Here is a 15500-nt window from a genome sequence, read left to right on the forward strand (position 1 = left end):
TATAAATAGTTGCTAGTAGTTACACACAGCAATTCCATCGTTCATTTTCCACGCAGCTTGAAGTCATAACATGAAAGGAACTCGTTATTTATAAGTAACATTGCATAATGTAGAATGTATTTCTATTACACGAATAAGTAATTGGTAAAGAGTGTTACAAACGCGTAGGGAAAAAAAATTAGAAGGTTTCTAGTATCGAACATTGTGTTTTCCAGTCCAGAACATTACGTCTCTAACCCCCCGCCTGCAGGAAACAGATGCTAAATACCCTATTACAATTATTTGTAGTAAATTTTCTTGAATGTTTGCAGGCGATGTGTCATTAACTGACATATAATTATGATAAATCGCGCACCTAAGGTGATACACCTTCATTGCGCCTTTGCCAAGAAACCGGATTCTGTCATAGCACGCACGTTATAATACGGAAGCAAGCGAAATATGATGAAATCATGAATCCAATATGAAGGCTCGAAAGTAGCGAGCGAGAGAAGTCATGTGATCGCTTTTCGATTTCAGCCGGGTGGCGGACGTGCTTTCGATTTTTAGTTACTCGTTCTTATTTTTACAGGTACAGTTAACATCTCTGGCGTGTTGGCTTCTTGTGTTTTAATAACAAATGACAGTGCTTGTGTTTATTGTTTATAGTGGAGAACTATATGATGTAGCAGTGTGGCAACAACAAACACCGCGTGTGGCAAGCTGAAAACAATGGCCATGAGTTCGAGATAGACTCTACTGTTACATTGTGATTTCTAACTGCAGTTGATTTTGTCACTTTCAATTCTATTGTGTTTTTACGCCGATAGCAGTATTTAAGCTCATGGCTCATTTTAAGTGTCTGCTGTTACTATCATTCTTGTAGTAAGTATAACCTGTACAAGCCTCTTCGTTTCCGAAGAATTATTAGGACTTACATCCATACGAATCTACTTCCATATTCGCACCTATGACCTCTTAACAATTTTTATCATCCACAGTAACAACCATGGCCAAACTGTTACTTGATGCGTCTGCATGTTTTCCATCAACTGATCCCATTTTTTAGGCTAGTAGTGCCATAAACCTCTTTTTCCGTCAGTTGATTAGATTGTTTTCGTTCCATAGACCCAAAAATTAAATGGTTCTCGTTGGCGTGCAACATTAATTACTTTGTCATTAATTATTCGATCTACTTATCTAACGTTCAGCATTGTTCTGCAGCATCATATTTCAAAAACTTCTACTTTCTTTATGTTTGAATTGTTTATAATTCATGTTTCATTCCCATACAAGGCTACATTGCATCCAAATACCTTTAGAAAAGATGCTTCTTTCAGAAATGCGTTACTTGCATTTTATATCCTCCTTACTTCGGCCATCATCAGTTATTTTTCTGCCCCAAAACTACTTTTAATATCTCATCCCTTAATCTGGTCACTACAGCATTGCCTGATTTAATTCAATTAAATTTCATTTCATTTTTGATGATATTCATCATATCTTTTGTCCAGGCGCGAAGCATTCCAGTTAACTGTGCTTCCAAGCCCTTTGCTGTCTCTGACATAATAACAGCATCATCAGCAGACCTCAAAATTTTTGTTTCTACTCCCTGAATTTTAAATCCCTTTCCAGATTTTTCTTGATTGGATTAGATTAGATGTACAGTTGATCTATAGCGAAGAGATCCTCCAGGATGCAGAATGTGTCAGAAGAACATGAACATACAATAAATATTTACATTGAAAATCCAGTATGCTAATGCACCTTCCGCAAATACCAAAGGGAATGATTGTCATGGATGTGGAACGAGTCAATAAATTTTTGAACATATTTTCACTTAGGAGGAGGTAATAAACAGTGAATATAAGAATCATTTTCAACAGTTATTTAGTATAGTGATTGTTTCCTTATTGGTTACTCAGTGTACAGGTTGACTGTCAAGGAGATTAGGCTACAATACATTCTCTTTTCCCTTCTCAGCTCCTGTTCTGTTTCAAGTCTGTTGACTCTTTATAACTTCTGTCTAGTTTTTGTACAAGTTGTAAAGTAACCTTTCACTCCATATATTTTAGCCCTGCTACCTTAAAAATTTCAGAGAATGTTGCCCAGTCAATATTGTCACAAACATTATCTATATCTTCAAGAGCTATAAACATAAATTTTCCTTTCTGCAACTGTTTTTAAGTTAAGGCAGGATAAATATTTCCTCACTTGTTCAAACATTCTCCAGAAAACAATGCGAGATCATCAGCTTCTGCTAGTTTTCTGTTCTGTAAATAATTTGTGCCATTGTGTTGTAACTACATTTATTAATACAATGATTCGATAGTATTCATAGCTGTTACATAACCAACTGTCCTCATTGGAACTGGAATTATTACATTCTTGAAGCCTGAAGGTATTTCCCCCTGTCATATGTCTCGCACACCAATTGGAACAGTATAGTTGTTTTGTAATGGTCGGCTCTGCCAAGAATCTCTATAATTCTGAATGGATGGCCACTCTAGGGGCTTATTTCCATCTTAGGTCTTTCAGTGCCCTGTCAAGTTATTCTTGAAGTAGCATATCTCCTGTCTCATCTCCACCAACTCTGTCTTCTCTTTCTGTAATATTGTCCTTGAGCTAGTTTCTGCTTTATAGACTGTCTGTATATTCTTTTAGCTTTCCCTCTTTTACTTAGTACTGGTTTGCCATTTCATATCTTGCTTCTCTCACCTCTAAAAGCCTCTTTAATTTTTCTATAGGCGGAATCCATCTTTCCCCCAGTCGTGCATATTTCTACAACCTTGCATTTGTCCTCTAGCCATTGCTGCTTACCCATGTTGCATTTTGTGTCCATTTAATTTTTTAGGCATCTGTATTCTCTTTTACTTTCTTCATTTGATACATTTTCACATATTTTCCTTTCACCTGTAAATTCAGTATCTCCTGTGTTTTTGAAGAATTTTTACATTTCCCATCAGTTTCATTTTTAGATGTCTATATTCTCTTTTGCTAACTTCATTTCATGCATTTTATATCACCAATTAAATTCAATATCTCATTTGTTTTACAGAGAGTTCTACTAGGCTCTGTCTTTTTGTCTCCTGATCCTCTGCTACCTTCACTGTCTCATCTCTTAAAGCTACCCATTCCTCTTCTATTGCATTTCTTTCCTCTGTTTCAGTTCAGAAATTCCCTTGTTCAACCTGCAGTTCTTTCAATTCATACAGAGCCCATGACCATAAACACCATCCATTTTGCAATTCCTTAAGTTCAATCTGCATTCCATAACCAGTAAATTGTGGCCAGAGCCTAATATGCCACTTGAAATGCTTTATGGTGTAGAATCTGATAGCAGAATCTCTTGTGTTATCATAATGTGATCAGTCTTAAGCAGACTGTGTCCTCAGGTGTCTTCCGCATATACAGACATTTTCACGATTCTTAAACCAAGTGTTAGCAATGATTAAATTGTGCTCTGTGCATAATTCTATCAGGCAGCTCCCCTTTTTCATTCCTTCCCCCAGTTCATGTTCCATTGTTAATCATTCACTTTCTTTTCCTACTATCAAATCCCAGTGACTCATCAAAATTAAAGTATTATTGAAAACATCAGTGCTTGAAAATATAATGAATAGAGCAAGAAAATATACTCACCTATCGTTGCCAAGAGAAAACACATAGCCCAATAAGAGAATATGGACCATTACAAGCTTTAGGGGCCAGTGACTACTCCTCCAGGCAAGGTTGCAGGGAAAGCAATAGGGATGAAGGAAAATGGCTCTTAAGGCTTGAGAAATGGAAAGAATTATGGAAAAATCGCCCAAATTATCAGGGGAGAGAGACAGGACAGGATGATTGTTGTTGCCCGCCCCAGATGATATTTGAAAACCTGAGAACTTTTAAGGTTAAAGATAGGATACTAAATAAGACAGAGATTACTAAAAAAGAAATAAGAGTGGAAAACTAAGTTCATTATACATGGTAGACATATTATGGGAGGGGACAAATGTACAGGTCAGAAAACAAAAGATATAGAACAATAAAAAGGAGGAAAGAAAGGGTTGTTGTTGTTTTGGTCTTCAGTCCAAAGAGTGGTTTGATGCAGCTCTGCATGCTATTCTATCCCATGTGAGCCTCTTCATGTCCGAATAACTGCTGCAACCTACATCCTTCTCAACCTGCTTAATGTATTCATCTGTTTACGATAATTACCTCCCACACTTCCCTCCAATTTGTGATTCCTTGATGTATCGGATGTGTCCTACCAACCACTCCCTTCTTTTGGTCAAGTTGTGCTACAAATTTCTTGTCTCGCCAATTCTATTCAGTACCCCATTAATTAACATGATTGCCTCACCTAATGTTCAACATTCTTTTGTAGCATATATTTCAATAGCATGTATTATCTTTTTGTGAAAATTGTTTATCATCCTTGCTTCACTTTCGTACACAGCTAAACATCAGACAAATACCTTCAGAAAAGACTTAAAACATTTAAATCTATACTCGATGTTAACAAATGTCTCTTCTTCAGAAATGCTTTTTTTTGCCATTGCCAGTCTACAATTTATATCCTCTCTACATCAGCCATCATCAGTTATTTTGTTGCCCAAATAGCAAAACTCATCTGCCACTTTAAGCATCTTGTTTCCTAATCTAATTCCTGTAGCATCACCTGATTTAATTTGACAACTTTCCATTATCGGTGTTTTTGATTTTTGTGGATGTTCATCTTATGTCTTCCTTTCAAGATACTGTCCATTCTATTCAACTGTTCTTCCAACACCTTTGCTGTCTCTGACAGAATTGCAATGTCATCGGCGAACCTCAATGTTTTTATTTCTTCTCCATGGATTTTAATTCCTACACCAAATTTTTCTTTGGTTTCCTTTATTGCCTGCTCAATGTACAGATTGAGTAACATAGGGGATAGCCTACAACCCTGTCTAACTCCCTTCCCAATCATTGCTTCCCTTTCGTGCCCCTCGTCTCAGTTAAGTGCCGTCTTGTTTCTTCAGAAGTCATAAATAGTCCTTTGCTCCCTATATTTTATCCCTGTACCTACAGAATTTCAGAGTATTCCAGTCAATGTTGTCAAAAACTTTCTCTAAGTCTACAAATGCTACAAACATAGGTTTGCCTTTCCGTAACCGATCTTTGAGATAAGTCATAGGATCAGTATTGTCTCGTGAGATACTTTGGTAATTTTCATGCCTGTCAGCAACTACTTTCTTTAAATTGGAATTACTATATTGTTCTTGAAGTCTGAGGGTATTTCGACTGCCTCATAAGTTTTGCACAACAGGTGGGAGTGTTTTGTCATGGCTGTCTCTCCGAAGGCTATCACTATTTTTAACGGAATGCTGTCTACTCCTGGGGCCTTGTTTTGACTTTGGTCTTCCAGTGTTCTGTCAGATTCTTCATGCAGTATTATATTTCTGATATTATCTTCATCTATATCATCTTCCATTTCCATAATATTGTCCTTAAATACATCTCCCTAATATAGACCGTCTATATACTCCTTCCACCTATCTCCTTTCCCTTCTTTGGTTAGGACTGGTATTCCATCTGAGCTCTTGGTACCCATACAGGTGTTTTTCTTTTATCTAAAATTATTTTTTATTTTCCTGTAAGCAGCACTTTTCTTTCCCCATGATATATGCCTCTAAATCCTTATATTTGCCCTCTAGCCATTCCTGCTTAGCTATTTTCCATTCCTGTCAATCTCATTTTTAAAATGTTTGTATTCTCTTTCATCTGTTTCATTTGTTGCATTTTTTAAATTTGCTCCACTCATCCATTAAATTTAATATCTCCTGTGTCATCCAAGGGTTTCTGCTAAGCTTTGTCTTTTTACCTATTTCGTCCTCTGCTGGCTTCAGTATTTCATCTCCGAAAACTACCCATACATTTTCTACTGTATTCTTTTCCCCTGTTATAGTCATCTGTTGCCTGATGCTCCCAAATGTCAGGTTCTTTCAACTTCTCCAGGTCCATCTCCTTAATTTTGTACTTTTTTTTTTTTTTTTTTTTGCAATTTCTTCAATTTTAATCTACAGTTCATAACCAATAGATTGTGGTCAGAATTCACACCTGCCCCTGGAAATGTCTTACAGTTTAAAACCTGGTTCTTGAATCTCTGTCTAACCATTATAAAATCATTTTGAAACCCCCCCATGTCTCCGTGTCTCTTACACGTATACAACCTTATATTATTATTCTTAAGCCTAGTGTTAACAATGATTAAATTATACTCTGTGCGAAATTCTGCCAGCCAGCTTCCTCTTTCTTCTGTGTCTTTATCATCTGCATATAAATGTGTACTACTGTGGTACATGCGGGCTTCGTGTCTCTTTTGGTTACAATAATGCGTTCACTATGCTGTTCATAGTAGCTTACCTGCATTCCTATTTTCTACTTCATAATCAATCCATTCCTGCATTACCTCTATTTGAGTTTGTATTTCTAACACATGATCAGAAGTCTTGTTCCTCCTGCTATCGAAATTCACTAATTCGCACTATATCTAACTTCAACTTATCCTGCTCAAAAATTGTCTAATCTAACTGCCCGATCCATAGAATTCCAGATTTGTTTCTCTTGATTACAATGTACTTCTTAGTAGTCCTCACACGTAGATACAAATTACGTCAGCAATATTTCACCCAAGACAATGTGATCATCATTTCCCTGTAAAGTGGACCTGCATGCCCTCAGGAGAAATTATGGCTGTTGTTCCCTGTTGCTTTTAGCCGTTCCGAATACCAGCACTGCAAGGCCTTTTTGGTTGAAGTTACAAGGGCCAGATCAGTAAATCGTCGAGACTGTTGCTGCAGCAACTACTGTAAAGGCTGCTGCCACTCTTCAGGACCCACAAGTTTTCTGGTCTCTCAACAGATACTTCTGCATTGTGGTTGCAGCTACATGTATCGGGACATAATCACTGAAAAGATGTTCGGAGACCACAGAAATTGGTGTAAATTTACACCAGGTGGGTGACAAGAACCAAGCATACATTGTGAAGCTAATTGCCACAAGGAGAGATATGAAAAACTAATGGGAGAATCCACGTAGCAGCTGAGATGAAACAGGCACTGAGGTCGCGACTGTAATGTTGTAGAGTGTGTTTTGCAGCAGAATATTGTATGTTGCCAGTATGAGCCCTCTGTGTATGCTCATTAATCCTAACTGATAACTTGGTAGCAAACGTACCAATGCAAAAGGCTGAACAGTGTCTGCCCTCACAACTGGTATGCAAGATGTGTCATTTCATTGGTTGTACTCCCGTTGATAGGATGTGTTTTCCCAATCACAGGGCTATTGTAGGTGGTGGCAGGAGGATGCTTCAGGCACGTCTTTCAGTACCTAGTCAGGGGTGAGAGCCACAGAGTAGGTAAATGGGTGCAGAAGGAACAAAGGTCGTGACCACGCTGTTGGGAAGGGGTTTCACGAAAAGCTATTCTATGTGATGTGGGCAAAATATGAGTTAGGATGGACCTCTTTACAAGGCATGATTTTAGGAAATCACAGCTCTGTTTAATTAACTTATTAATATGTTGAAGCCCAGGATAAACAAGAGGTGTACTCTTAAATTGTGTTTGACAGTGTTCAGTGATAGCAGGATTGGATGTTATGTCCTGGGACATCTGGTTTTGATTAGGCTGTTAGGATAATTATGTGCAGTGAAGGCTGAGGTGAGAATGGTGGTGTATTGCTGTAAAGAGTATGCATCTAAACAAATACCTTTGCTTTCAAATGCCAAGGCTGTGATGAGGGAGAACATGTGAGATGAAATAATTGCAGCTCCCAAAGTGTAACTACTGTTGTGTGTTTAATGTGAACAGGACAGTTAAATTTTTGTCTCACTTAACTAACTGACTAACTTACTTTATCTCATTACGCATCTTTCAATCTTTTTTACATCTGCAGACTAGTTAGTGTATAAACTTGTGTTACGGTCATGCACATTGGCAAAATTCATTCACTATGCTATTCATAGTAACTTACCTGTATCCTATTTTCTTATTCATTGTTAGGTCTACTTGTGCATTTTTCCTGTTCTATTTTGTGTTGATTACCCTCTTTTGACCTGACCAGAAATTTTGTTCTTCCTACCACTGGACTTCAACAGTTCTTAATATATCTAACCTCAGTTTATCCTTTTTGTAAATATTTGAACCTACCTACATTATTAAGGGATGCCTGATTCCACCCTCCAATCTGTAGAGAGCCAGTTTTATTTTTCACAAATAATACACCCTCCTGAGTAGTTTAGTTCCCCACCCCCCATTCCCAGATATCTGAATGGGGGGAGACTATTTTACCTCAAAAACATTTTACCCTGGTGGATGGTGTCTTCATTAAGCCACACTGTGTAACTGCATGTCCTTGGGAAATATATCTGCTATAGTTTTCCCTTCCTTCCGTCCATTTAGTACCAACATAGCAAGGCTTTGTTGCCTAGTGTTACCAGGCCAAATCAGTTGGTCATCCAAACTATTGCCTGTGCAGCTACTGATAAGGCTACTGCCTCTCTTCAGGAACCATGGATTAGGCTGGCATCTCCAAAACTGCCACTTGCAGTTGCACATACAGTATTATTATTTGTGTTGTTGAGGTATGCCAGCCACCCCACCTAGGTAAAATCCATGGCCCGGGGGGGGGGGGGGAAGTTGTTACTATATGCTATATATGCAGGTATAAAAGTCTTATACATTGTCATAGTTTATGTTCAGCATATTTACAGAACAAGGAGGTTAGTCTATCATCTTGTATAAGTTTTTGGAATTTACCTTTGAATTTTAGTTGTTATAAACTACAAGCAGTGTAGTGAATGCATTATTGTAGCCAAGATAGACACAAAGCCCACACCTACCACAGTAGTACAAGTTTATATGCCAACTTGCTCCGCAGACGACGAAGCGATTGAAGAAATGTATGATGAGATAAAAGAAATTATTCAGATAGTGAAGAGAGATGAAAGTTTAATACTCATGGGGGACCGGAATTCAATAGTAGGAAAAAGGAAGAGAAGGAAAAGTAGCAGCTGAATATGGAATGGGTTGTAAGGAATGAAAGAGGAAGCTGTCTGATAGAATTTTGCACAGAGCATATCTGAATCATAGCTAACATTTGGTTCAAGAATAATGAAAGGAGGTTGTATACGTGAAGAGGCCTGGAGACACTGGAAGGTTTCAGATATATCATATAATGGTTAGACAGAGATTCAGGAACCAGGTTTTAAATTGTAAGACATTTCCAGGGGCAGATGTGGATTCTGACCACAATCTGTTGGTTACGAACTGTAGATTAAAAACAAAGAAACTGCAAAAAAGTGGGAATTTAAGGAGATAGGACCTGGATAAACTGAAAGGATCAGAGGCTGTAGAGAGTTTCCCTCAGAGAGAGCATTAGGGAATGATTGACAGGAACAGGGGAAAGAAATACAGTAGAAGGAGAATGGGTAGCTTTGGGAGGTGAAATAGTGAAGTCAGCAGAAGCCCAATTAGGTAAAAAGATGAGAGCTAGTAGAAATCCTTGGGTAACAGAAGAAATATTGATATTAATTGATGAAGGGAGAAAATATAAAAATGCAGTTAATGAAGCAGGCAAATAGGGATAGGCTACAAACGGCTCAAAAATGAGATTGACAGGAAGTGCAAAATGGATGAGCAGGAATGGCTAGAGGACAAATGTAAGGATGTGGAGGCATATATCACTAGGGGTAAGATAGATGTTGCCTACAGGAAAATTAAAGAGGCCTTTGGAGACCACTTGTATACTTGTATGAATATCAAGAGGTCAGATGAAAAACCACTTCTAAGCAAAGAAGGGAAAGGAGAAAGGTGGTAGGAGTATATAGAGGATTTACACAAGGGCGATGTACTTGAGGGCAATTTTATGGAAATGGAAGAGGATGTAGGTGAAGATGAAAGGCAGATATGATACTGCGTGGAGAATTTGACAGAGTACTGGAAGACTTAAGTGGAAACAAGGCCACAGGAGTAGATAACATCCCATTAGAACTACTGATAGCCTTCTACCACCTGGTGAGCAAGATGTATGAGACAGGTAAATACCGTCAGACTTCAAGTAGAATATAATAATTCCAATCCCAAAGAAAGCAGGTGTTGACAGCTGTGAAAATTACCGAACTATCAGTTTAATAAGTCACAGCTGCAAAATACTAACGCGAATTCTTTACAGATGAATTGAAAAACTGGTAGAAGCCGACCTTGGGGAAGATCAGTTTGGATTCCGTACAAATGTAGAAGCATGTGAGGCAATGCTGACCCTATGACTTATCTTAGAAGATAGATTAAGGAAAGGGAAACCTATGTTTCTAGCATTTGTAGACTTAGGAAAAACTCATGACAATGTTGACTGGAATACTCTCTTTCAAATTCTGTAGGTGGCATAGGTCAAAGACAGGGAGTGAAAGGCCGTTTACAATTTGTACAGAAATCAGGTGGCAGGTACAAGAGTCGAGGGGCATGAAAGGGAAGCAGTGGTTGCGAAGGAAGTGAGACAGGGTTGTAGCCTATCCCCGATGTTATTCAATCTAAACATTGAGCAGGCAGTAAAGGAAATGAAAGAAAATTTTGGGTTAGAAATTAAAATCCATGGAGAAGAAATTAAAGAACAGGAATAATAAATAAAAACTTTAAGCTTTGCTGACTGCATTGTAATTCTGTCAAGAGACAGTAAAGGACCTGGAAGAGCAGTTGAACAGAATGGACAGTGTCTTGAAAGGGGGCTATAAGATGAACATCAACAAAAGCAGAATGAGGATAGTGGAATGTAGTCTAATTAAATCAGGTGTTGCTGGGGGAATTGGATTAGGAAATGATACACTTAAAGTAGTAAAGGTGTTTTGCTATTTGGGAAGCAAAATAACTGATGATGGTCAAAGTATGGAAGTGTACAAATTGTAGACTGGCAATGCCAAGAAAAGCATTTCTGAAGAGGAGAAATTTGTTAATATTGAGTATAGATTTAAGTGTCAGGAAGTCTTTTCTGAAAGTATTTGTATGGAGTGTAGCTATGTGTGGAAGTGAAACATGGACAATGAATAGTTTAGACAACAAGAGCATAGATGATTTCAAAATGTGTTGCTGCAGAAGGACGGCAAAGATTAGATGGGTAGATCATGTAACTAATGAGGAGATACTGAATAGTACTGGGGAGAAGAAGAACTCGTGGCACAACTTGTCTAGAAGAAGGGATCAGTTGATAGGACATGTTCTGAGGCAACAAGGGATTACCAATTTAGCATTGGAGAGCAGTGTGGGGGGTAAAAGTTGTAGAGAGAGAGAGACCAAGAGATGAATACACTAAGCAGATTCAGAAATATGTAGTTGCAGTGGTTACTTGGAAATGAAGAAGCTTGCACAGGATAGAGTATCATGGAGAGCTGCATTAAACCAGTCTCTGGACTGAAGACGATGACAACAACAAAAACAAATGAGAAAACATGGAAAAAATGCATTAAATATGCTTCTAACCTAGACGTCAGTCAATGCTGCAGATCAGTGTTTTTCCACAGCCTTTATATCGCATTAACATGTGTTGGCTACACCAACTCATGACCAGATTATCACCTTCCAGTCTAATCTAGATCTTGGGCTACAGTACAGACCAGTCTATCACTGCGGCCTAAATTTCAGTGAGAGGGGGTCGATGTGCCACTTTTGTGTATTAGCCCTTTTATTTGAATCACTGAATTGGTATTGTTCTGTATATAATTTAATGCATGGAAGCCCACTATAAATGTGTTACTTGCTTAGAATACTGGCTGCTTTTTGTTACATATTGGTATTAATATTTTTCTACATGTTGGCCATCATCTTATCTGACGGGTTGTACTGACAACATTGCTGTTTTTGTACTTGAAAAAATGACTGTCATCAATGTAATGAAGCAATTATGTTTTTTATTGTGCCAGCATAGATTACTGTGAAGGCAATGCAGCCACTGTTACACAGCCCATTTTATATAGTAATAATTTTTCTGTGAAACATTTAGCATTTAAAAAATAATTCTGATGTGTTTTTAATTGTGTATTTTGTAACTTGGCCAAAAGTATCTGCAAAATCTTGTGTCTGTTGTTTTTTGCCTTCAAATGAAGTGTTACTACAAGAGGATCAGAGCAGTGTGTATTTGCTGTTTGTTATCATGGTTTGTGGCACAATAACAATGTGGACTCTACATTGGAAATATTCCACAGCATACGACTGATATACTTCACTAAAGAATACATTCCAGAAAAAGACGAAGGCGACATCTGAGCAACTATCAGTTCTCTACAAAGGCACTGACCAAACTAATCACCAAGCGATGTGGCGCATTGTTAGCACACTTGACACATATTCGGGAGAATGACAGTTCAAACCTGCATCCAGCCATCCTGATTTAGGATTTCCGTGATTTTCCTAAATCGCTTCAGGCAAATATTGGAATAGTTCCTTTGAAAGGGCATGGCCGACTTCTTCCCACATCCTTTCCTAATCCGATGGGACCAATAACCCTGCTGTTTGGTCCCCTCTCCCAAAATCAGTCGACCAACCAACCAAACCAATCTCAGAGTATATACCTACCCCACACGGGCATGACCACAATACAACTGAAAGCACCTTCTTTTAAAACGGCATAAACTTAAAGCTGCCAGTGCCCCCGTGCATGAAAAAGTTTCAAATATAGCATTCAATTGGGACATCTCTCACAAGATGGTTCAAATGTACAGAAAGCTTCAGTTGACTCCATAAATCCATTTGAACCTGCATACTGTAGTCAAGCCTTAGGCTGCCTCTACAAATATCCCGTGCACACACAAACTTCGCTCCACAAACACATAGACTGATTGACTATTCCTAGATGCCTCAGGACACGTCTTGTAAACTGATATCTACCTTCAGTTACATTGTGCCAAAAATCTCTTTTCATCCCAATTTTATTCACTGCTTTTTCATTAGTTATTTGATCTACTAGTCTCATCTCGAGTATTCTACAGCACCACATTTCAGACACTTCCACTCTCTATTCAGCATTGCTTAATGTCCATGTTTCATTTCCAAATAAATCTACACCCCAGACAAAGGTATTCAGAAATTGTATTGGGTTGTCTTATATTGATCTATTTTTCAGAAAATCTTCTCTTTGTCATGTCATTCTGCATTTTATATCCTCTTTACACCTACCATTGTGATATTTGCTGCCTAAATAGCCAAACTTGGTACTACTTTTACTTTCTCATTTCCTGATCTAATTCCTGTATCATTGCTTAATTTAATTTGAGTACTGCCAATTACAGTTGTTTGAATAGTTCTGATGTTCATCTTAGAACTTTTTTCATATTGTGTGCAGTGAGGAGGCTGTGAATTGCTTCTTATTTATCGATGACTTCTCCATTTTCCACTCCATTTCTAGTTGCACAATGTCCTTGTGACAACTGCAGTTTACCCTTGAGAGATGAGAAGAATGGTCTGCTGTAAGTGGTTTTAATTTCACCCCAGAAATAAATGTATATTAATTTTAATCATTATCATTGTCTTTTTAATTCACCAGAGCTAAGGACGAGGGATAGTGTGTTACATTTTGAAGACTGTGTGAGATTCTTGTGCCTCTTATTTTATAGGAAATTGACACAGATGCCACATTCAAGGGGATTGAAACTAATAGCCCTCATATTACTGTGAAATTATGAAGTGTTTGAATGGGAAGAACTGGAGTGGGGTGGAGACAAGGAGCAGACAAAACTAGCAATTCATAGTTTCACATATTCTTGCCTGCATTACAATTTATCTTTCAGTGCAGCAACCAAAGTGCTTAAAAACACCCATTCTAAGCATGAAGCCCGTAAACATACCCATGATCATGTCTGAAACACTATTTATAAAAGTCTATATCAGCCACATACATTAAACAAGTCTTATTACTGATTTTGGCTTTCTGCCATCTTCATATCTATTCCGAATAGCAAATAGAAAAAACAGTAATGTGACATTAAGACTAAATATGCAGAAAACCTAAGGCTACATAAAAAGAAAAAGAAAATGGTTCACAGCCACATATATCAGCCACACATACCATTAAAAGTATGCACATATAATATCGTCAAATAATTAGTACATAAGGTCAAATAAAAAGTGCTGGCAATGCTCTGGGGGCATCCTATACTTCTACAAAAGCAGCTAACCCAGTAGAGAGCAGTAGTGCTACAGCATATGAGTGATCAGTATCATAAATTCAGTAGTTAAGAATAGAATATGTGAGGTAACTAATGAAACTCATTTTATGAGACAAACGGCATGGCCAACAATGAAATGCAACATCTAGGAATAAAATCCATAGTTAAAATATGAATACAATAGGTAAAAGATAAAACACTATTAACAGAAACAAATAAGACTCAACTTTAAGTGAAGTTGCTCAGTGATACTCGGTTATTTAATAAAAGGCTTAAAGTTTGTTAGCGAATTCAGAGTAGAATCCAGCTAGAGCTGCTCATGGCATCTCTGTAAGCTGTCTGAGTAAACAGTGAGTGGTAGGCTTCTGTATCCTGCAAAGCAGTGCACGACCATCATAAATCTAATGGTGACAAGTTCAGTTTCAATTGGGCATGTTGTGGTGTGTGACAGTTGGACCATATATCACTTCTTGATTGGGTTGCCAGTTGTAGCATATACTGGCACAGCAACATCAATTTCTGTTACTACAAATGGTCTTATTATGTCTAGTGGTAATGGGTCCTCCATTTCTTCAGATCAATGATTGTGTATTATCTTACGGGGGAAGCTAGAGTGAAGAACTCACAGAACAACATGTTGCAGTTGCAAAGTCTAAAATTCTTCACATAGCTCTCCAAGTATGATGTGTACCCTCAGACGGTACAGTCTTACGTGTGTGTGTGTGTGTGTGTGTGTGTGTGTGTGTGTGTGTGTGTGTATGTGTGTGTGTGTGTGTGTGATGAGAAGTTCATTGAAATGTTGTTTTCTGTCTAGTATAATTGGATGCTTCTTCGAATTGGATGCTGCAGTGCATTGTTGGCTAGCACCCAGGCTGCAGTGAATTGTAGCCTATCACTAAGCCATACAACACCATCCAGCAGGAAAGGAAATTTGTACTGATCTATCTTTGATGCTTTGGGTGACTGTTCTCCCTTACACAATGCAGAGAGTTTGGTATTGAATAGCTCCTATTGAACTCTTCTGTTCCAGTGTGTTTAGGCATTGTTTATCTCCAGTACTTCTACTCTCGTTCTTCATGCCCACAATAAATCAAAATACAAGGGCAGATAAGTGAAGTATTTGTCAGTACGAACTAAATTTTGCATTGTTGAATGGAGGTTCAGTGACAATGATCAGAGTGACGTCCATGATGCCCTACTCCACCTGCGACGGCAGGGGAAGGAGGTTTCTTTCTGCTGGGTGCATAGATGATTTCAAAATGTGTTGCTGCAGAAGGACGGCAAAGATTAGATGGGTAGATCATGTAACTAATGAGGAGGTATTGAATAGTACTGGGGAGAAGAA

At 38.1% G+C, this 15500-nt stretch overlaps 1 protein-coding gene across 5 annotated transcripts in view; it reads left to right on the forward strand.

Annotated features, from left to right (window-relative positions):
* The first annotated feature begins 489 nt into the window (after positions 1–489).
* Positions 490–15500, forward strand: part of LOC126272100 (speckle targeted PIP5K1A-regulated poly(A) polymerase-like) — a 192614-nt gene continuing 177603 nt past the window's right edge. The window contains exons 1-2 of one of the 5 annotated variants that reach the window (XM_049974680.1): positions 574–864; positions 1648–1839. The gene's annotated coding sequence lies outside the window, so the exon portion shown is untranslated. The other 4 variants (XM_049974682.1, XM_049974681.1, XM_049974683.1 and 1 more) reach the window with 4 other exon arrangements.

Source organism: Schistocerca gregaria, chromosome 5 (assembly GCF_023897955.1).
Source record: "Schistocerca gregaria isolate iqSchGreg1 chromosome 5, iqSchGreg1.2, whole genome shotgun sequence".
In the NCBI taxonomy this organism is placed as follows: domain Eukaryota; kingdom Metazoa; phylum Arthropoda; class Insecta; order Orthoptera; family Acrididae; genus Schistocerca; species Schistocerca gregaria.